The 24,124-nt window shown below is 45.3% G+C and overlaps 1 pseudogene; it reads left to right on the forward strand.

The window, feature by feature from the left end:
* Positions 1 to 23,287: 23,287 nt before the first annotated feature.
* On the forward strand, positions 23,288 to 23,911 carry LOC125525082 (auxin-responsive protein SAUR71 pseudogene; annotated as a pseudogene).
* Positions 23,912 to 24,124: the final 213 nt, after the last annotated feature.

Here is a 24,124-nt window from a genome sequence, read left to right on the forward strand (position 1 = left end):
TTATAGCAACCCCTCAGTATTTGATACTAGTTCAGTTGCTAAGAATAGTAACTCGAAACAGGAGTTGCAGAATGAACAAAGACTAGTTAAGGGTGAAGTGATGATGTGTATTGGAAATGGTTCCAAGATTGATATGATCATCATCGCACACTCCCTGTACTTTCGGGATTAGTGTTAAACCTAAAATAAATGTTATTTAGTGTTTGCGTTGAACATGAATATGATTGGATCATGTTTATTGCAATACGGTTATTCATGTAAGTTAGAGAATAATTGTTGTTCTGTTTACATGAATAAAACCTTCTATGGTCATACACCCAATGAAAATGGTTTGTTGGATCTCGATCGTGGTGATACACATTTTCATAATATTGAAGCCAAAAGGTGCAAAGTTAATAATGATAGTGCAACTTATTTGTGGCACATCCGTTTAGGTCATATTGGTGTAAAGCGCATGAAGAAAATCCATGCTGATGGGATTTTGGAATCACTTGATTATGAATCAGTTGATGCTTGCGAACCATGCCTCATGGGCAAGATGACTAAGACTCCGTTCTCCGGAACAATGGAGCGAGCAACAGATTTGTTGGAAATCATACATACTGATGTATGTGGTCCGATAAATATTGAGGCTCGCGGCAGGTATCATTATTTTCTGATCTTCACAGATGATTTGAGCAGATATGAGTATATCTACTTGATGAAACACAAGTCTGAAACATTTGAAAAGTTCAAAGAATTTCAGAGTGAAGTGGAGAATCATCGTAACAAAAACAAAAGTTTCTATGATATAATCGCAGAAGTAAAATATTTGAGTTACGAGTTTGGCCTTCAGTTAAAACAATGTGAAATAGTTTCACTACTCACGCCACCTGGAACACCACAGTGTAATGGTGTGTCTGAATGTCATAACCGTACTTTATTAGATATGGTGCAGTCTATGATGTCTCTTACCAATTTACCACTATCGTTTTGGGGTTATGCATTAGAGACATCTACATTCACGTTAAATAGGGCACCATCTAAATCCGTTGAGACGACACCGTATGAACTATGGTTTGGCAAGAAACCTAAGCTGTCGTTTCTTAAAGTTTGAGATTGCAATGCTTATGTGAAAAAGTTTCAACCTGATAAGCTCAAACCCAAATCGGAGAAGTGCGTCTTCATAGGATACCCAAAAGAAAATGTTGGGTACACCTTCTATCACAGATCCGAAGGCAAGATATTCATTGCTAAGAATGGATCCTTTCTAGAGAAGGAGTTTCTCTCGAAAGAAGTGAGTGGGAGGAAAGTAGAACTTGATGAGGTAACTGTACCTGCTCCCTTATTGAAAAGTAGTTCATCACAGAAATCTGTTCCTGTGACTACTACACCAATTAGTGAGGAAGCTAATGATGATGATCATGTAACTTCAGATCAAGTTACTACCAAACCTCATAGGTAAACCAGAGTGAGATCCGCACCAGAGTGGTATGGTAATACTGTTCTGGAGGTCATGTTACTTTACCATGACGAACCTACGAACTATGAGGAAGCGATGATGAGCCCAGATTCCGTGAAATGGCTTGAGGCCATGAAATATGAGATGAGATCCATGTATAAGAACAAAGTATGGACTTTGATTGACTTGCCCAAAGATCGGCGAGCCATTGAGATTAAATGGATCTTCAAGAGGAAGACGGACGCTGATAGTAGTGTTACTATCTACAAAGCTAGAATTGTCGCAAAAGGTTTTTGACAAGTTCAAGGTGTTGACTACGATGAGAGTTTCTCACTCGTATCTATGCTTAAGTCTGTCCGAATCATGTTAGCAATTGCCACATTTTATGAAATCTGGCAAATGGATAAACAAAACTACATTCCTTAATGGATTTATTAAAGAAGAGTTGTATATGATGCAACAAGAAAGTTTTGTCAATCCTAAAGGTGCTAACAAAATATGCAAGCTCCAGCGATTCATCTATGGATTGGTGCAAGCATCTCGGAGTTGGAATATACACTTTGATAAGTTGATCAAAGCATATAGTTTTATACAGACTTGCGGTGAAGCCTGTATTTACAAGAAAGTGAGTGGGAGCACTACAACATTTCTGATAAGTATATGTGAATGACATATTGTTGATCGGAGATAATGTAGAATTATTCTGCAAAGCATAAAGGAGTGTTTGAAAGGAGTTTTCAAAGAAAGACCTCGGTGAAGCTACTTACATATTGAGCATCAAGATCTATAGAGATAGATCAAGACGCTTGATAAGTTTTTCAATGAGTACATACCTTGACAAGATTTTGAAGTAGTTCAAAATGGAACAGTCAAAGAAAGAGTTCTTCCCTATGTTACAAGGTGTGAAACTGAGTAAGACTCAAAGCCCGACCACAACAGAAGATAGAAAGAGAATGAAAGTCATTCCCTATGCCTTGACCATAGGTTCTATAAAATATGACATGCTGTGTACAAGATCTATTGTATACCCCACACTGATTTTGGCAAGGGGTACAATAGTGATCTAGGAGTAGATCACTGGACAACGGTAAAAATTATCCTTAGTGGAATAAGGATATGTTTCTCGATTATGGAGGTGACAAAAAGGTTCGTCGTAAAGTGTTACGTCGATGCAAATTTTGACACTGATCCAGATGACTCTAAATCTCAATCTGGATACATATTGAAAGTGGGAGCAATTAGCTAGAGTAGCTCCGTGCAGAGCATTGTTGACATAGAAATTTGCAAAATACTTACGGATCTAAATGTGGCAGACCCGTTGACTAAACTTCTCTCACAAGCAAAACATGATCACACATTAGTACTCTTTGGGTGTTAATCACATAGCGATGTGAACTAGATTATTGACTCTAGTAAACCCTTTGGGTGTTGGTCACATGTCGATGTGAACTATGGGTGTTAATCACATGGTGATGTGAATTATTGGTATTAATTCACATGGCGATGTGAACTAGATTATTGACACTAGTGCAAGTGGGAGACTAAAGGAAATATGCCCTAGAGGCAATAATAAAGTTATTATTTATTTCCTTATATCATGATAAATGTTTATTATTCATGCTAGAATTTTATTAACCGGAAACATAATACATGTGTGAATACATAGACAAACAGAGTGTCACTAGTATGCCTCTACTTGACTAGCTTGTTGATCAAAGATGGTTATGTTTCCTAACCATAGACATGAGTTGTCATTTGATTAACGGGATCACATCATTAGGAGAATGATGTGATTGACTTGACCCATTCCATTAGCTTAGCACTTGATCGTTTAGTTTGTTGCTATTGCTTTCTTCATGACTTATACATGTTCCTATGACTATGAGATTATGCAACTCCCGTTTACCGGAGGAACACTTTGTGTGCCACCAAACGTCACAACGTAACTGGGTGATTATAAAGGTTCTCTACAGGTGTCTCCGAAGGTACTTGTTGGGTTGGCATATTTCGAGATTAGGATTTGTCACTCCGATTGTCGGAGAGGTATCTCTGGGCCCACTCGGTAATGCACATCACTATAAGCCTTGCAAGCATTGCAACTAATGAGTTAGTTGCGGGATGATGTATTACGGAACGAGTAAAGAGACTTGCCGATAACGAGATTGAACTAGGTATTGAGATACCGACGATCGAATCTCGGGCAAGTAACATACAGATGACAAAGGGAACAACGTATGTTGTTATGCGGTTTGACCAATAAAGATCTTTGTAGAATATGTAGGAGCCAATATGAGCATCAAGGTTATGCTATTGGTTATTGACCGGAGACGTGTCTCGGTCATGTCTACATAGTTCTCGAACCCGTAGGGTTCGCACGCTTAAAGTTCGATGACGGTTATATTATGAGTTTATGTGTTTTGATGTACCGAAGGTAGTTCGGAGTCCCGGATGAAATCGGGGACATGACGAGGAGTCTCGAAATGGTCGACACGTAAAGATCTATATATTGGACGACTATATTCGGACATCGGAAAGGTTCCGAGTGATTCGGGTATTTATCGGAGTACCGGTGAGTTACGGGAATTCGCCAGAGAGTGTATGAGCCTTATTGGGCTTTAGGGGAAAGAGAGAGAGGCAGGCTGCGCGCCCCCCAAGGCCTAGTCCGAATTGGACTAGGGGGAAGGGCTGCGCCCCCTCCTTCCTTCTCTTCTCTTTCCCTTTCCTTCTCTCCTACTCCTACTACTTGGAAGGGCTCCTAGTTCTACTAGAAAAGGGGGAATCCTACTCCTGGTGGGAGTAGGACTCCCCTAGGGCGCGCCATAGAGAGGGCCGGCCCCTCCCCTCCTCCACTCCTTTATATACGTGGCCAGGGGCACCCAATAGACACAATAATTGATCTCTTGATCTCTTAGCCGTGTGCGGTGCCCCCCTCCACCATAATCCACCTCGATCATATCGTTACGGTGCTTAGGCGAAGCCCTGCGTCGGTAGAACATCATCATCGTCACCATGCCGTTGTGCTGACGAAACTCTCCCTCAACACTTGGCTGGATCGAAGTTCGAGGGACATCATCAAGTTGAACGTGTGCAGAACTCGGAGGTGCCGTGCGTTCGGTACTTGATCGGTCGGGTCGTGAAGACGTACGACTACATAAACCGCGTTGTGCTAACGCTTCCGTTTTCGGTCTACGAGGGTACGTGGACACACTCTCCCCTCTCGTTGCTATGCATCACCATGATCTTGCGTGTGCGTAGGAATTTTTTTTGAAATTACTACGTTCCCCAACAGCCACAACACCACCCCGCATGTATGAGGGGCCGGTGCGACGCTCCGGTGGCATTGCTACCCCCCAGGGCCACCGTCCCGCCTAACCCTGGAGCGGTTGACCATGCGATCTAGCCCTTTTACTTCCCACGGGCGGGATTTGACCAGTGGACCTCTCCACCCGGTTGTGTCAGGTCAGCACAGAGGGACACCTGTGAGCTACATCCGGGCCAAACCCACAGCTACATCCGCTCCGTGTAGACCCGACACGTCTGTTTCCCCCCTCCAGGTGCCGGCGGCGGCGCCGTCCGTGAGCTGGGAGGCCACGCCCCAGAGACGCGTGCCGGGCGTTTTGCAACCGCCACAACACTTTCAGACTTGTGAGAAGCCGCGTACGCAAGATTGGCGGCATGCTAGCCCACGGAGGCCGCCGGCCACAGTCGTAGACATGCGAAGGGCAATCCGCATAGAGGGAAGTGTTCGGATACTTCTCCATCACCAAAAGTTATGAAAAATTACCATCATTCCTATAGCACATGTGCCCACGTCGTGTAAAAAACTCATAATTTTATCATGATCCGAGTATTTAATAATATTCACGTTGCACCGTTACCGCAGAACGTCTACTACTATATCATCGTCGTCCGTGAGGGGGCCACACCCCGGAGACGCGTGCCGCCTCTTCGGACATGCCACAACACCACCCTGCATGTATGAGGGGCCAGTGCGACGCTCTGGTGGCATTGCCACCCCCTAGGCCCCCCGTCCCGCCTAACCCTAGAGTGGTTGACCACGAGATCTAGCCCTTTGACTTCCCACGGGCGGGCTTTGACCACTAGACCTCTCCACCCGGTTGTGTCTGGTCAGCACAGTGGGACACCTAGGAGCAACATCCGGGCCAAACCCATAGCTACATCCCCTTCGTGTAGACCCGACGCGTCCGTTTCCCCCATCCAGGTGCCGGTGGCGGCGCCATCCGTGAGCTGGGAGGCCACGCCCCGGAGACGCGTGCCGGGCGTTTTGCAACCGCCACAACACTTTCAGACTTGTGAGAAGCTGTGTACGCAAGATTGGCGGCATGCTAGCCCACGGAGGCCGCCGGCCACAGTCGTAGACATGCGAAGGGCAATCCGCGTAGAGGGAAGTGTTGGGATACTTCTCCATCACCAAAAGTTATGAAAAATTACCATCATTCCTATAGCACATGTGCCCACGTCATGTAAAAAACTCATGATTTTATCGCGATCCGAGTATTTAATAATATTCACGCCGCACCGTTATCGCATAACGTCTACTACTGTGTCATCGCCGTCCGTGAGGGGGGGCACACCCCGGTGACGCGTGCCGCCTCTTCGGACATGCCACAACACCACCCCGCATGTATGAGGGGCCGGTGCGACGCTTCGGTGGCATTGCCACCCCCTAGGGCCCCCGTCCCGCCTAACCCTGGAGCGGTTGACCACGATATCTAGCCCTTTGACTTCCCACGGACGGGCTTTGACCAGTGGACCTCTCCACCCGGTTGTGTTTGGTCAGCACAGAGGGACACCTGGGAGCAACATCCGGGCCAAACCCACAGCTACATCCCCTCCGTGTAGACCCGACGCGTCCGTTTCCCCCCTCCAGGTGCCGGCGGCGGTGCTGTCCGTGAGGGGGGCCACGCCCTGGAGATGCGTGCCGCCTCTTCGGACATCCACAACAACACCCCGCATGTATGAGGGGCCGGTGCGACGCTCCGGTGGCATTGCTACCCCCTAGGGCCCCTGTCCCGCCTAACCCTGGAGCGGTTGACCACGAGATCTAGCCCTTTGACTTTCCACGGACAGGCTTTGGACAGTGGACCTCTCCACCCGGTTGTGTTAGGTCAGCCCAGAGGGACACCTGGGAGAAACATCTGGGCCAAAACCACAGCTACATCCCCTCCGTGTAGACCCGACGCGTCCGTTTCGCCCCTCCAGGTGCCGGCGGTGGCGCCGTCCATTAGGGGGACCACGCCCCAGAGATGCGTGCCACCTCTTCGGACATGCTACAACACCACCCGGTTGTGGTAGGTCATCCCATAGAAACACTTGGGAGCAACGTCCCCTCCGTATAGACCCGATGCGGCTGTTTCTGCCCTCCAGATGCCGGCGGCGGCGCCATCCATGAGGGGGGCACACCGCGGACGTGAGGGGGTCACACTCCGGAGAGGGTGCCGGGCGTTTGCAACCGCCACAAAACTTCTGTCGGCATAGCTGTTTTTGATTTTAATAAAATATAAGGACCTATATTCAAAAGAACATGACGGCACATTATTAACATGCTCGAAAAAAATACAAACTATATATATATTCATAATCTATGGAAAAAAATACAAACTACAAATATATTCATATAATACATAAAAAGCATAAAAACATATGTAAAAAAACATGTAAAAAAAATAACTATGCCGACGGCATAGAGACGACAGGGTTTAGGTGGGTGCCGAGCCGCGGATCGGTGACGTGGTGCCTATGCCGACGGCCGCCGTCGGCATAGCTACGCCGTGGATCAGTGACGTGGCATGTGGAGATATGCCGACGGCCGCCCGTCCCGACCGTCGGCATAGGTTTGACGGCGTTAGCCGATGGTCACAGGCGGGGTCGCCGGGCCCATTTGTATGCCGATGGCTTGTTTATCCCGACGGCTGCTGTCGGCGTGTCCGTAGCTGTACCGACGGCCGTTCTGTACCGACGATTGCCGTCGGCGTAGATCAGGGTAGCCCGACGGCCAGGACTAGGCTGTCGGCATAGCTCCAAGTAGGCCGACGGCAGCCGTTGGCATAGTTTTGGCCGTCGGGGCAGGACCGTTTTCCGGTAGTGTACGTACCCAGACATCACCAACTCTGTACTCAAGAACCCTCAAAAAAAAAACTCTGTACCCAAGAAGTCGCTACACGTGATGGGCAACGGGAGGACGAGGCACGCACCTTGCTTGATGAGGTGGAGTATTTTCGTATCCATGAAAATCTCGAAGCACCTAAAATTTCATCGATAAGCTTCCTGGAGGCTCCATGCACAACCTTGGGCTCAATGTGCAACACACCACTAGATTCGTTGCCACCAAATTCAAGCTCTCCTCGTGCATGTGCGATGCTAGTGGTCGCGATCTTGACGACCAAGTTGGTGCAAAATAAGGGTGCCTATTTGGTGCTGGGCGGCATGATGTTGGATGCATACCATAGCCAGCCTCAAGTGATGCTCGTGGTTCTACAATTAAAATTGCATGGACTAAAGTTTCCCATCCGGCGAAGATGATGCTCACACTGGCATGTCAGAATCCTCTAACGAACCAAATCAAGAGGGAAGTACGCAAACACAAAAATGGATTTTAATCGTTCAGAAATATCTAAAAGGACGACATACATTGTAATCTACAAATGGAAATTAACTTCGTAAACAAAAGATGTACTATTTCTATGAGAAAATTTAAAAACCTTATGGACTTCCTAACATTTTTGCAGAAAATATATAGCTTTTCAATTTAACTATAGAGTTTCATTCTGAAAGGCAATGAAAAAAGTCACCGAATTAACTATATATGTGCACAACTGAAAGAAATCCGTGATCTAGAGTTGCCCAAACCCACCCAAGGCATTGCTACAAACATACCCAAATCCACACCAATAATAACAGAGCGTTATTTGGGGAGGGATATCGAGAAAAAGAACAATGTACGAAATATTGTGTCACAAATGCATACTCAATTTAGGGTTATGGGGCCCTCCTCACTCTCCCACCTTGGGGGGGGGGGGGGGGGCTTGCCTATAAAAGCATTAATTGTAAGTGTTTATAAACAACATTAATGACGTTAATAACAATTGTTTAGGAAGAACTTTATATTCCGGATAGCCTGAACTGGCTAATTATCGAAGTAAAATTTTGTAGTTGTCCCTATTCACCTCCACTCTAGGGCTATCTTGATCCTTTCAACAACCAAATCCTATATCATATATGGAGTAGTACACCACATCCTATAGGTTTCATCGATTTTAGAGTTTGGAATGCACTCTAGTATTTAGTGATACACATAAGGTTAGCCTAACCAGTACCCCACTAGATATCTGGATCCGCCCTAGATGTAAACATAGTGCAGATGAATTATTGGGAGAACCCCGTATAGAGTGCAATTGTACAAATAAATGACCCGCTTAGGAAATCTTGAAGATTGCATTTCAAAAAGGAATAATAAAAACTTGAAGCAAACCAGGCCCTGGAGCTATTTCCTAGAACATATAAGTAGAACCTAAGGCTTAGAGTATGGCAAATAAAGGAGCCGAATGCTGTCTATAAAGGGATGCTATGTCATCTAAAGTTTCATGAAAAAACACTCATATAATATATTTGTTGTTAGATTGGCTCTAACATCTAATTTATATTTTTTGAATGAGAGAGTAGTCCATGACGTTAATATAGAAACAATGGTACACAGCATGTTACATAATAAACCTAAATTGCATCTCGTTTAACGCTTGCATGTATGAGGCATATGATTATAAGGGAGTTGCGTGCAAACTACTTTTTTTGGTCCATGTGCTATAGCTTCACTCTCTCTTTTCTCTTCTCATCCTTCTAAGGATTTTAACACATGAGACACACTCTAGCCTGCTAGTAGGACATATTATGCTTGCTTTTAGAAATATGTATTCATGCCATTATATGTGGCCTCGGTTATCTCCTCAACCCACTGCCATGCATGTGAGCATGTACTAACGAGTTGTTCGATCGAACAAGATATCGAGAGTCTAGCAGGAGTGCTAGCGTCACCCCACTTGTCCGGGTCAATATTGGCATGCATCCACAAAGGATAATATTAATACGGGGAGTTCAATTCAAAATTAGTTACTAGTATAGCTCTTAAGAGTTTTCTCTCTCGAAAAAGCACTAAAATATATTAACCAAATTAGTAGTACAAACAACCCTAGAATTTTTGTTACATCAAGGTATCTGGAGACCGACCGTCTTCTTCCTACTGAATGGGTAGATGATGTCTCGCCGCACGCCGCTCCATTGGCGGAGCAAGCCTGTCGTTGTTGTTAGTGGATGTGAAGTCATTACGGGCATAGTCCCGTCGGACTATCGTCCCAATGAAGGCATTCACAACTAGACGAACCGCATATGAGATAGAACCATACCTCCATTATTTGTGACATGCCTCACATCAGCATCGAAGCATGAACCAACATGAAGGGTACAAGGTAGGAGGCCAGAGGTAAGCTGCCACCGCCACACCTACGTACCCTGCAAAGCTAGCTTCACCATTCAGAAAGGACAGTAGGAATCTACATTTATGAGTCATTGACGTCGCCCATTGTGATGAGACGGCTCGAGAACTTATTCATCAGGCTGGCGCCGCCACCGTCATTGATGATGCGCCACCATGTAATCCTAACTCGAACATATATATGGGTTGGCACCAAGACACTAGGGTTCCCCATCCCTCATACCGTGAGAGAGGCGGGCGAAGGTGGGGGGGGGGACCCATGAGCTCAACACCAACAATGTTGGATGGTGGTGAATGGTGGCTCATCTTAATTGCATCTTAGGGAAGATGGGAAGGCCCACAGGTTCGACACTAGTCATGTTTTTTCCTTTGCCATCTGCTATTAGCTTTAGAGTTGCAAATTAAATAAGGGCGACGCTATACGTCAACTTGATCCTGGATGATAATTGGATCGTATCAGCTGCCTCAGAAGCCGTCTGATCTCTCCCTGCACCAGCCGTGCACCCCATTAGTTTGTAAATGTCTTGTGTTGCATTCATGGATTACAAAACGAGCCGTGTTGTGCTTCGTTGTACTATTTTCAATGGTTTATGTAAAAATATTCCATTACAATATGGTCTATGTTGCTGCCCCATCCTTTACAACATGGTTAGTGTTGCAACAGCAACATGGGCTATGTTGCAATCGCAAACTGAGCTCCCACGGGGAAACACATCATGTATCACACGTTGTACCCATCCTTTGCAACATGGCCCATGTTGCAACTACATCACGGGGCATGTTGCAATCCTTAGGCCGAGCTCTCACACAGACATGCGTTATGTGCCTCACACTATCCTCATCTTTTGCAAACATTGCCTGTGTTGGTGACTGCAAGAGCGTCATGTTGCAATCCGGGCTGAGCTCCTATAGGACATGTGTCACACACGCGAGACGATGGACAACACGACAGAAATTCGTCCATTTAAGCATTAGCCTTTTGCTTCAAATAATGCTCGATCTCGAACTCTCATATGGACATGGTATGCAAATCGCTAATGAGGCAACGAGAATATTCAAATTATGTGCGCCCGTAGCTTGGACTGGCTCTTGAAACGTGGGCTTTGTTTTTCGAACCATGTACTGCTATCGCGTAAGGCTGGTCATAGTGGGGAGTAACTTAGACTAGTATCATGCATATGACACTAGTCTAAGTTACCACCTTCATAATACAAAGTAACATAATAGTAGTATCATAGATGGCTTCATTTATTAGCTCGTAGACTCATCTTGTCTTAAAAAGCGCTATGTTACAGTAACATATTATGTTACCACATCTCATTAATTACTTGCCATATAAGCAGAATTGTTTTGAAGTGTGTTATGTTACTAGCTAAGTTAGTCCCACTATGACTAGCCTAAAGATGATAGATATCCCCTACGACTAAAGCTAGACCAGGCACAGATTTTCATGGTCGAGAGAGATGTAAAAGTTGGCTGGATGATTCTGGTCGGTGATGCTTCTCCCGGACAACTCTAGTTTGAGGAGTTCAACGAGATGTACGTACGTAGTCATGCCAAGAGAATAGTCCTTGTGTCACGTGCAACCTCGTCAATCTCAATCAGTAATGCAATTAAGCACGCGTGTGCGAGGTAAGTAAAACCTGCCAAAGGAGAATCTCGGTGGCCGGAAACGACCGTACGTGGAGTAGCTCGTCCAAATGAACAGCTTCCATCGGAAGCTCGGCGACACCTTCGCCGGGCGACCAGAGGAGATGGAGGTATCGATCGCCCAAGTTTTGCAAGCTAGCTCGATGAAATTTCTACTACCAGGACATGTCATGTACAGCACGTACGTAGTCCTGCCCGACCGGCTGATTGTTCTGTAGTACGGGTTGGTGGCAACGTGTAGTGCGGTCCGTGCTGTGGTCAAGTCGCCGATCGACTCGTCCAGCACCATGGCCGGTGACCGGAACCACCGGCTGAGTCACCGCCGTCCGCTTGATTAGTATTAACCGCATTAAATTAATTAAGGTGGGTCAGCTGGACCAGTTCTTCAGAAGCAACTTGCAAGCACACTTTTTTTTAAAAAAAAAATCCAGAAAAGAAGGATCACCCTTGACCTCTGCATCATTGCGACACACGAAACCGTTCATTTATTTAAGTTTAATAAACAATCTTCAGCACGGAAGTAACTTGCGAAGCATAGTGTGCGTGTTATATATGCACTGCATTTTATTAATGAAACACCATTTGTTGATGAGAGAGTTGTGTGGATTCTAGCATGGACGTTAAAACAGAAAGAAAGAAAAAAGTACCATCCCGCTCTATCCCAAACCGTCACCAATGGTGGTTTGTACGGCCATCTCTCAAATCGTCGTGCTTGAATCATCTTCTTTGGCGGTTCAGGGAACCCCTCGCCCCAACCCTAACCCCCAAATCCCCAAATACACTCTCAATGGAAGTCTTGGAATATTCATGAATTTGCTGATCAACAAGCTGAGATTGTCTCTGAACTTGGAAACAGGGCAAGGTACTAGAGCACGGAATGATGCCTCTTGGAAAAATCAACCGGAGACACGAAGATGGGTGGAAGAAGTACTCTCACCTTCTTTTAGCAGAATACTCAAGCCAACAACGTGGTCCATAACATTCAGCCGTGAGGTCAGGAGGTTGTAGGTCTTGATGTCAACGTGCTTGCGTGCCTAGCGAGATCTAATGCCCCAGTTACCTTTTACTTTAAATTTGCATGTTTTTGTATTCTAGATATGCCTGACATGTGCTTGAATCATGTATAATCTTGTATCTTTGAAATGGAACACTAGACAGAGAGCCCATCATGATTGAAACAAACCTTAACCCGGGTACCATTAACCTCCATCCTCGCTTCCACCATCGTGGCCATGTAGGCTCCACTCCACATTGCTACCGCCTTCGGCTCTGTCTAAACTCATGCGACCTTTGATTTGACTATCATAAGTAATGAGCGAACAAGACAATGTACATATCGATTGTGATTTCACAAACTTGCAATCAGCAGAGCTTTAATGCAACTGAAAATTAATCAACATAGCTTTATTGCAACCGAAAATTTAGAAAGAGATAGTGCGAAGAACGCGCCCCATGCAAATTATGCTGGGGAATAACGAACCCCCTACCATGCCCACTGCCATGGACGCTTAACATATCATGCACTCCAGGCACCCCTTGTCGACATCGCCATCGTCAAGATCCTCCCCAGTCCTCCTTGTGTGTTGACTCTAGAAGTCAAACTTTCGAGTGATCTTGCTCAAGTTCTTGCCCTTGTCCCATGTACCTGTTCTCCATAAACGTTTGTGATGTTTTTTTATCGTTCCACACATTATAATTGTATAATGAAAGGCCCGGGGGAGTACCACTGTGTTTATAATTATCTACAATCTACACAACTTGCACATTAAAGGATGTCGATCTTTTGATACATCATTCCATTGCAATGTTGGGGAACGTAGCATAAATTCAAAATTTTCCTACGTGTCACCAAGATCTATCTATGGAGTCATCTAGCAACGAGGGAGGAGTGGATCTACATACCCTTGTAGATCGCGCGTGGAAGCGTTCAAGAGAACGGGGTTGATGGAGTCGTACTCGTCGTGATCCAAATCACCGATGATCCTAGCGCCGAACGGACGGCACCTCCGCGTTCAACACACGTACGGAACGGAGACGTCTCCCACGCCTTGATCCAGCAAGGAGGAGGGAGAGGTTGATGGAGATCCAGCAGCACGACGGCGTGGTGGAAGTAGTGGGATTCCAACAGGGCTTCGCTAAGCGCTGCGGGAGGAGGGAGATGTGTCACGGGAGGGAGAGGGAGGCGCCAGGCCTTAGGTATGGTTGCTCCTCCTTTTCCCCACTATATATAGGGCCAAGGGAGAGGGGGGAGGCGCAGACCTTGCCCCTTCCTCCAAGGAAGGGTGCGGCCAAAGGGGGGAGGAGTCCATCCTCCCCAAGGCACCTCGGAGGTGCCTTCCCCCTTTAGGACTCTCCCCTTTTTCTCTTCTCTTGGCGCATGGGCCTCTTGGGGCTGGTGCCCTTGGCCCATATAGGCCAAGGCGCACCCCCTACAGCCCATGTGGCCCCCCGGGGCAGGTGGCCCCACCCGGTGGACCCCCGGGACCCTTCCGGTGGTCCCGGTACAATACCGGTGACCCCGAAACTTGTCCCGGTGGCCGAAATAGCACTTCCTATATATAATTCTTTACCTCCGGACCATTCCGGAACTCCTCGTGACGTCCGGGATCTCATCCGGGACTCCGAACAACTTTCGGGTTACCGCATACTAATATCTCTATAACCCTAGCGTCACCGAACCTTAAGTGTGTAGACCCTACGGGTTCGGGAGACATGCAGACATGACCGAGATGACTCTCCGGTCAATAACCAACAACGGGATCTGGATACCCATGTTGGCTCCCACATGTTCCACGATGATCTCATCGGATGAACCACGATGTCAAGGACTTAATCAATCCCGTATACAATTCCCTTTGTCCAGCGGTACGATACTTGCCCGAGATTCGATCATCGGTATCCCGATACCTTGTTCAATCTCGTTACCGGCAAGTCTCTTTACTCGTTCCGTAACACATCATCCCGTGATCAACTCCTTGATCACATTGTGCACATTATGATGATGTCCTACCGAGTGGGCCCAGAGATACCTCTCCGTTTACACGGAGTGACAAATCCCAGTCTCGATTCGTGCCAACCCAACAGACACTTTCGGAGATACCTGTAGTGCACCTTTATAGTCACCCAGTCACGTTGTGACGTTTGGTACACCCAAAGCATTCCTACGGTATCCGGGAGTTGCACAATCTCATGGTCTAAGGAAATGATACTTGACATTAGAAAAGCTTTAGCATACGAACTACACGATCTTTGTGCTAGGCTTAGGATTGGTTCTTGTCCATCACATCATTCTCCTAATGATGTGATCCTGTTATCAACGACATCCAATGTCCATGTTCAGGAAACCGTAACCATCTATTGATCAACGAGCTAGTCAACTAGAGGCTTACTAGGGACATGGTGTTGTCTATGTATCCGCACATGTATCTGAGTTTCCTATCAATACAATTCTAGCATGGATAATAAACGATTATCATGAACAAGGAAAAATAATAATAACTTATTTATTATTGCCTCTAGGGCATATTTCCAACAGTCTCCCACTTGCACTAGAGTCAATAATCTAGTTCACATCGCCATGTGATTAACACTCACAGGTCACATCGCCATGTGACCAACATCCAAAGAGTTTACTAGAGTCAATAATCTAGTTCACATCGATATGTGATTAACACTCGATGAGTTCTGGGTTTGATCATGTTGCTTGTGAGAGAGGTTTTAGTCAACGGGTCTGCAACATTCAGATCCGTATGTACTTCGCAAATTTCTATGTCATCTTGTAGATGCAACTACTACGCTACATTTGGAGCCATTTCAAATAACTGTTCTACTTGGAGCTATTCCAAATTGTTGCTCCATTATACGTATCCGGCATCTCTACTCAGAGCTATCCGGATAGGTGTTAAGCTTGCATCGACGTAACCCTTTACGACGAACTCTTTTACCACCTCCATAATCGAGAAAATTCCTTAGTCCACTAGTTACTAAGGATAACTTTGACCGCTGTCCTGTGATCCATTCTTGGATCACTCTTGTACCCCTTGACTGACTCATGGCAAGGCACACTTCAGGTGCGGTACACAGCATAGCATACTGTAGAGCCTACGTCTTAAGCATAGGGGACGACCTTCGTCCTTTTTCTCTATTCTGCCGTGGTCGAGCTTTAAGTCTTAACTTCATACCTTACAACTCAGGCAAGAACTCCTTCTTTGACTGATCCATCTTGAACACCTTCAAGATCATGTCAAGGTATGTGCTCATTTGAAAGTACTATTAAGCGTTTTGATCTATCCGTATAGATCTTGATGCTCAACGTTCAAGTAGCTTAATCCAGGCTTTCCATTGAAAAAATACTTTCCAAATAACCCTATATGCTTTCCAGAAATTCTACGTCATTTCTGATCCATAATATGTCAACAACATATACTCATCAGAAATTCTATAGTGCTCCCACTCACTTCTTTGGAAATACAAGTTTCTCATAAACTTTGTATAAACCCAAAATCTTTGATCATCATCAGAGCATACATTCCAACCCCGAGATGCTTACTCCAGTCCTTAGAAGGATAGCTGGAGCTTTGCATACTTATTAGCATATTTCAGGATTGACAAAACCTTCCGGTTGTATCATATACAACCTTTCCTCAAGAAAATCGTCGAGGAAACAATGTTTTGACATCCTATCTGCAAGATTTCATAAATAATGCAGTAATCGCTAATATAATTCCAACAGACTCTTAGCATCGCTACGAGTGAGAAAGTCTCATCGTAGTCAACTCCTTGAACTTGTCGGGAAACTTCTTAACGACAAGTCGAGCTTTCTTAATGGTGACATTTACCATCATTGTCCGTCTTCCTTTTAAAATCCATATGTACTTAACAGCCTTACGACCATCAAGTAGTTCTTCCAAAGTCTACACTTTGTTTTCATACATGGATCCTATCTCGGATTTTATGGCCTCGAGCCATTTATCGGAATCCGGGCCCACCATCACTTCTCCATAGCTCGTAGGTTCATTGTTGTCTAGCAACATGACTTCCAAGACAGGATTACGTACCACTCTGAAGTAGTATGCATCCTTGTCATCCTACGAGGTTTGGGAGTGACTTGATCTGAAGTCTCATGATCACTATCATAAGCTTCCACTTCAATTGGTGTAGGTGCCACAGGAACAACTTCCTGTGCCCTGCCACACACTAGTTGAAGAGACGGTTCAATAACCTCATCAAGTCTCCACCATCCTCCCACTCAATTCTTTCGAGAGAAACTTTTCCTCGAGAAAGGACCCGATTCTAGAAACAATCCCTTATTACTTTCGAATCTGAGACAGGAGGTATACCCAACTGTTTTGGGTGTCCTATGAAGATGCATTTATCCGCTTTGGGTTTGAGCTTATCAGCCTGAAACTTTTTCACATAAGCGCCGCAGCCCCAAACTTTTAAGAAATGACAGCTTAGGTTTCTCTAAACCATAGTTCATACGGTGTCATCTCATCGGAATCACGTGGTGCCCCTTTTAAAGTGAATGTGGTTGTCTCTAATGCTTAACCCATAAACTATCGTGGTAATTCGATAAGAGACATCATGGTATGCATCATATCCAATAGGGTGCAGTTATGATGTTCGGACACACCATCACACTATGGTGTTCCAGGCTGTATTAGTTTTGAAACAATTTCCACATTGTCTTAATTCTGTGCCAAACTCGTAATTCAGATATTCATCTCTATGATCATATCATAGATCTTTTATCCTCTTGTCACGATGATCTTTCAACTTCACCCTGAAATTACTTGAACCTTTCAATAATTCAGACTCGTGATTCATCAAGTAAATATACTCAACATCTACTCAAATCATCTGTGAAGTAAGAACATAACGATATCCACTACACGCCTCAGCACTCATTGGACTGCACACATCAAAATGTATTACTTCCAACAAGTTGCTTTCTAGTTCCATTTTACTGAAACCGAGGCTTTCAGTCATCTTGCCCATGTGGTATGATTTGCATGTCTCAAGTGATTCAAAATCAAGTGAGTCCAAACGGTCCACTTGCATGGAGTTTCTTCATGCATATACACCAATAGACATGGTTCGCATGTCTCAAACTTTTCAAAAACGAGTGAGCCCAAAGATCCATCAACATGGAGCTTCTTCATGCGTTTTATACCGATATGACTTACGTGGCAGTGCCACAAGTAGGTGGTACTATCATTACTATCTTTTGGCATGAACATGTGTATCACTACGATCGAGATTCAATAAACCATTCATTTTAGGCGTAAGACCATTGAAGGTATTATTCAAATAAACAGAGTAACCATTATTCTCCTTAAATGAATAACCGTATTGCGATAGACATAATCCAATCATGTCTATGCTCAACGCAAACACCAAATAACAATTATTTAGGTTTAACACCAATCTCGATGGTAGAGGGAGCGTGCGATGCTTGATCATATCAACATTGGAAACACTTCCAACACATATCGTCAGCTCACCTTTAGCTAGTCTCCGTTTATTCCGTAGCTTTTATTTCGAGTTACTAACACTTAGCAACCGAACCGGTATCTAATACCCTGGTGCTACTAGGAGTACTAGTAAAGTACACATCAACACAATGTATATCCAATATACTTCTATCGACCTTGCTAGCCTTCTAATCTACCAAGTATCTAGGGTAATTCTGCTCCAGTGGCTGTTCCCCTTATTACAGAAGCACTTAGTCTCGGGTTTGGGTTCAACCTTGGGTTCCTTCACTAGAGCAGCAGCTGAATTGCCGTTTCATGAAGTATCCCTTTGTTCCCTTGCCCTTCTTGGAACTAGTGGTTTCACCATCCATCAACAATTGATGCTCCTTCTTGATTTCTACTTTTGTGGTGTCAACCATCGCGAATATCTCAAGGATCATCATATATGTCCCTGATATATTATAGTTCATCACGAAGCTCTAGCAGCTTGGTGGTAATGACTTCGGAGAACCATCACTATTTCATCTGGAAGATCAACTCCCACTCGATTCAAGCAATTGTTGTACTCAGACAATCTGAGCACAAGTTCAACAATTGAGCTTTTCTCCCTTAGTTTGCAGGCTAAGAAAAACGTCTGAGGTCTTATACCTCTTGACGTGGGCACGAGCCTGAAATCTCAATTTCAGCCCTCGAAACATCTCATATGTTTCGCGACGTTTCAAAACCGTCTTCGGTGCCTCAATTCTAAACCGTTTAACTGAACTATCACGTAGTTATCAAAATGTGTATGTCAGATGTTCGCAACATCCATAGAAAATGTTCGAGGTTCAGCACACTGAGCGGTGCATTAAGGACATAAGCCTTCTATGAAGCAATGAGGACAATCCTCAGTTTACGGACCTAGTCCGCATCATTGCTACTATCAACTTTCAACTAAATTTTTTCCTCTAGGAACATATCTAAACAGTAGAACTGAAGCGCGAGCTACGACATAATTTGCGAAGACCTTTTGACTATGTTCAGGATAATTAAGTTCATCTTATGAACTCCCACTCAGATAGACATCCCTCTAGTCATCTAAGTGATTACATGATCCAAGTCAACTAGGCCGTGTCCGATCATCACGTGAGACGGACTAGTCATCATCGGTGAACATCTTCATGTTGATCGTATCTACCATACGACTCATGCTCGACCTTTCGGTCTTCTGTGTTCTGAGGCCATGTCTATGCACATGCTAGGCTCGTCAAGTTAACCCTAAGTGTTTTGCATGTGTAAAACTGTCTTACACCCGTTGTATGTGAACGTAAGGATCTATCACACCCGATCATCACGTGGTGCTTCGAAACGACGAACTGTAGCAACGGTGCACAGTTAGGGGAGAACACTTCTTGAAATTTTAATGAGGGATCATCTTATTTACTACCGTCGTTCTAAGCAAATAAGATGCAAAAACATGATAAACATCACATGCAATCAAATAGTGACATGATATGGCCAATATCATATTGCTCCTTTTGATCTCCATCTTCGGGGCTCCATGATCATCTTGTCACCGGCATGACACCATGATCTCCATCATCATGATCTCCGTCATCGTGTCTTCTTGAAGTTGTCTCATCATCTTATTACTTCTACTACTACAGCTAACGGTTAGCAATAAAGTAATGTAATTACATGACGTTTATGTTGACACGCAGGTCATAAATAAATTAAGACAACTCCTATGGCTCCTGCCGGTTGTCATACTCATCGACATGCAAGTCGTGATTCCTATTACAAGAACATGATCAATCTCATACATCACATATATCATTCATCACATCCTTTTGGCCATATCACATCACATAGCATACCCTGCAAAAACAAGTTAGACGTCCTCTAATTGTTGTTTGCATGTTTTACGTGGCTGCTATGGGTTTCTAGCAAGAACGTTTCTTACCTACGCAAAAACCACAACGTGATATGCCAATTGCTATTTACCCTTCATAAGGACCCTTTTCATCGAATCCGATCCGACTAAAGTGGGAGAGACAGACACCCGCCAGCCACCTAATGCAACTAGTGCATGTCAGTCGGTGGAACCAGTCTCACGTAAGAGTACGTGTAAGGTCGGTCCGGGCCGCTTCATCCCACGATGCCGCCGAATCAAGATAAGACTAGTAACGGCAAGCATATTGAACAAAATCTGCGCCCACAACTACTTTGTGTTCTACTCGTGCATAGTAACTACGCATAGACCTAGCTCATGATGCCACTGTCGGGGAACGTAGCATAAATTCAAAATTTTCCTACGTGTCACCAAGATCTATCTATGGAGTCATCTAGCAACGAGGGAGGAGTGGATCTACATACCCTTGTAGATCGCGCGCGGAAGCGTTCAAGAGAACGGGGTTGATGGAGTCGTACTCGTCGTGATCCAAATCACCGATGATCCTAGCGCCGAACGGACGGCACCTCCACGTTCAACACACGTACGGAACGGAGACGTCTCCCACGCCTTGATCCAGCAAGGAGGAGGGAGAGGTTGATGGAGATCCAGCAGCACGACGGCATGGTGGAAGTAGCGGGATTCCAACAGGGCTTCGCTAAGCGCTGCGGGAGGAGGGAGATGTGTCACGGGAGGGAGAGGGAGGCGCCAGGCCTTAGGTATGGTTGCTCCTCCTTTTCCCCACTATATATAGGGCCAAGGGAGAGGGGGGAGGCGCAGACCTTGCCCCTTCCTCCAAGGAAGGGTGCGGCCAAAGGGGGGAGGAGTCCATCCTCCCCAAGGCACCTCGGAGGTGCCTTCCCCCTTTAGGACTCTCCCCTTTTTCTCTTCTCTTGGCGCATGGGCCTCTTGGGGCTGGTGCCCTTGGCCCATATAGGCCAAGGCGCACCCCCTACAGCCCATGTGGCCCCCCGGGGCAGGTGGCCCCACCCGGTGGACCCCCGGGACCCTTCCGGTGGTCCCGGTACAATACCGGTGACCCCGAAACTTGTCCCGGTGGCCGAAATAGCACTTCCTATATATAATTCTTTACCTCCGGACCATTCCGGAACTCCTCGTGACGTCCGGGATCTCATCCGGGACTCCGAACAACTTTCGGGTTACCGCATACTAATATCTCTATAACCCTAGCGTCACCGAACCTTAAGTGTGTAGACCCTACGGGTTCGGGAGACATGCAGACATGACCGAGATGACTCTCCGGTCAATAACCAACAGCGGGATCTGGATACCCATGTTGGCTCCCACATGTTCCACGATGATCTCATCGGATGAACCACGATGTCAAGGACTTAATCAATCCCGTATACAATTCCCTTTGTCCAGCGGTACGATACTTGCCCGAGATTCGATCGTCGGTATCCCGATACCTTGTTCAATCTCGTTACCGGCAAGTCTCTTTACTCGTTCCGTAACACATCATCCCGTGATCAACTCCTTGATCACATTGTGCACATTATGATGATGTCCTACCGAGTGGGCCCAGAGATACCTCTCCGTTTACACGGAGTGACAAATCCCAGTCTCGATTCGTGCCAACCCAACAGACACTTTCGGAGATACCTGTAGTGCACCTTTATAGTCACCCAGTCACGTTGTGACGTTTGGTACACCCAAAGCATTCCTACGGTATCCGGGAGTTGCACAATCTCATGGTCTAAGGAAATGATACTTGACATTAGAAAAGCTTTAGCATACGAACTACACGATCTTTGTGCTAGGCTTAGGATTGGTTCTTGTCCATCACATCATTCTCCTAATGATGTGATCCCGTTATCAACGACATCCAATGTCCATGGTCAGGAAACCGTAACCATCTATTGATCAACGAGCTAGTCAACTAGAGGCTTACTAGGGACATGATGTTGTCTATGTATCCGCACATGTATCTGAGTTTCCTATCAATACAATTCTAGCATGGATAATAAACGATTATCATGAACAAGGAAATATAATAATAACTTATTTATTATTGCCTCTAGGGCATATTTCCAACATGCAACCCACATGCATTTAGCTAGATTAAGACGGCCGTCTGGATATGGTCGGGTCTTGAGAGGGTTATAAACTTATGTGAACTGGATCGCCATGGTCTAGGTTAATTAATACGAAACCCTTTACCTACTAAAAAAAGAGATGTTATAAACCATGTGCTCCAATCTGGTGCGTATCTCACGTGCGGATGTGATGCTCATGCACACTCACCTCTTCCTTGTAGGAAAAAAAGGTTGCATAATTGCATTGTTGTTTGACTTACTGGTCAATCAAGTTATTACCAGGGGCAAAACCCTTGGAAAAAGTTGAGAAGTTCCGCTGGTTGATCATGCAATTGAGATCATTCGCTATCCCTGCTCGATAGCGTTGTCAACGTCAAATCCTATCCCACCACAGAATACCATTTTGCATCCATGTTAATTAGAACCCCCAAAGTCCACCCCCCACCTAGAAAAAGAAGAAGTTATAGGGCAGAACACAAACATACAAACATGTGGCGCCGTCTTGTAGCTGCCGGTGGTAGCTAGATTTGGTTTCAGTATTTTTGGAACTGATTAATCAACAACGAACTCATCTTCACGATGTGAGAGAGGGACTATTCTTAATCTTCAAGGTTGGTTGATTGGTACAAAATATGTAATAATTAGATCATGCATGCACATCCATATTCCAGTTGACCAGTTCTATGCGTAAATAGGAAACTCTGCGTGAGGCACTCATACACCTAGCACTAGAGTTTGTGTCATGAAAAAAACCCAGGTACATGTCTAATTCGCTCTCTGAAGGAGCATACATCTTGAGAAGCACAAGCTCTCTTATAGTCAAATTAATGTTAATTTGGAAAAAAGATCAATGTTTATGCCTGATCTAGATATATAATAATTAACTAATCCAATCTAGCGGCCGGTTCATAAACTTTGAAAAGTCTTATTCCATTAGCTATATAGCTGGGTAATTGAGGGGCAATAGTACTAGTATATTATAATGCGTGTAGCTAACCAAATTCCATGCTCATAACTTTCAACGATGCTGATGATACGATAGCCAACATGTTTGAATCCAGTGGAGATTGACCTCAACCACGACTGCTACGCCACCACAGAACAGTAATCCTTCCATCCCCCCCCCCCCCCTCTCTCTCTCTCCTCTCTCTCTCTCTCTCTCTGATCCAATCAACCATTCCATCGCCTATAAAAGGAGAGCCAACGCCAACGCCAAGAAACACAAACACACATGTAAATTCAGATCGATCGAAATCTAACCTCTAGCTAACAGGTAACAGCTAGCTTATATATATATACTAGCTAGTATCTCCTACGTTCGTCAGCGATAAACCGCGATGAGGGAGCTGATCCGGCGGCTGAGCTTCTCGGATCGGGTGAGCGATGGCAACAACGGCGGCGTGCCGCGCGGGTGCGTGCCGGTGCTGGTGGTGGGCGACGGCGAGGAGGAATGCGAGCGGTTCGTTGTGAGGGTGGAGGCGCTGCGGCACCCGTCGCTGTCGGCGCTGCTGGAGATGGCGGCGCAGGAGTTCGGGTACAAGCAGGAGGGCATCCTCCGCGTGCCCTGCGCCGTCCACCAGTTCAGGCAGGCCCTGACCACCGCCGCCGTCTCCAAGAACTACTAATTAGTACTAATTAATTCTTAGTTAATCCATCGGTTGACTTCTTCGGGTAATTAAGGAGCGATTCCTTGGTGCTGTTGAATAGTTGACTCTCCTACACCACGTTTCTTCTCTCTTTGCCTTTTGATTTCTCTGGTTGGTCAATGACATGAGAAGGTTGCCATATGTATTGTGCACTTTGTAATGCACATTGTAATTTACGGATAGACATCCTGTCATATAAATAAAAAGTGAAATAACTGATTATTCGGTACGAGCGTGGCTATTCTACACTGACAGACATTGCATCCCCGCTACACCCATGATTGAAAACTTATCATAAAGAAATAAAAAAATCCGGAACTTTGCAGATCTGATTAGAGCAAATGTTTTAGGTGCATGCAAACTTTCGTGGCCAAATGACATCCGAGAAGCTTTGTACAAAAACAAAGTTTGTGCTCAA

The sequence above is a fragment of the Triticum urartu genome, chromosome 7A, assembly GCF_056163025.1.
Source record: "Triticum urartu cultivar PI428250 chromosome 7A, HENAU_Tu73, whole genome shotgun sequence".
NCBI lineage: Eukaryota > Viridiplantae > Streptophyta > Magnoliopsida > Poales > Poaceae > Triticum > Triticum urartu.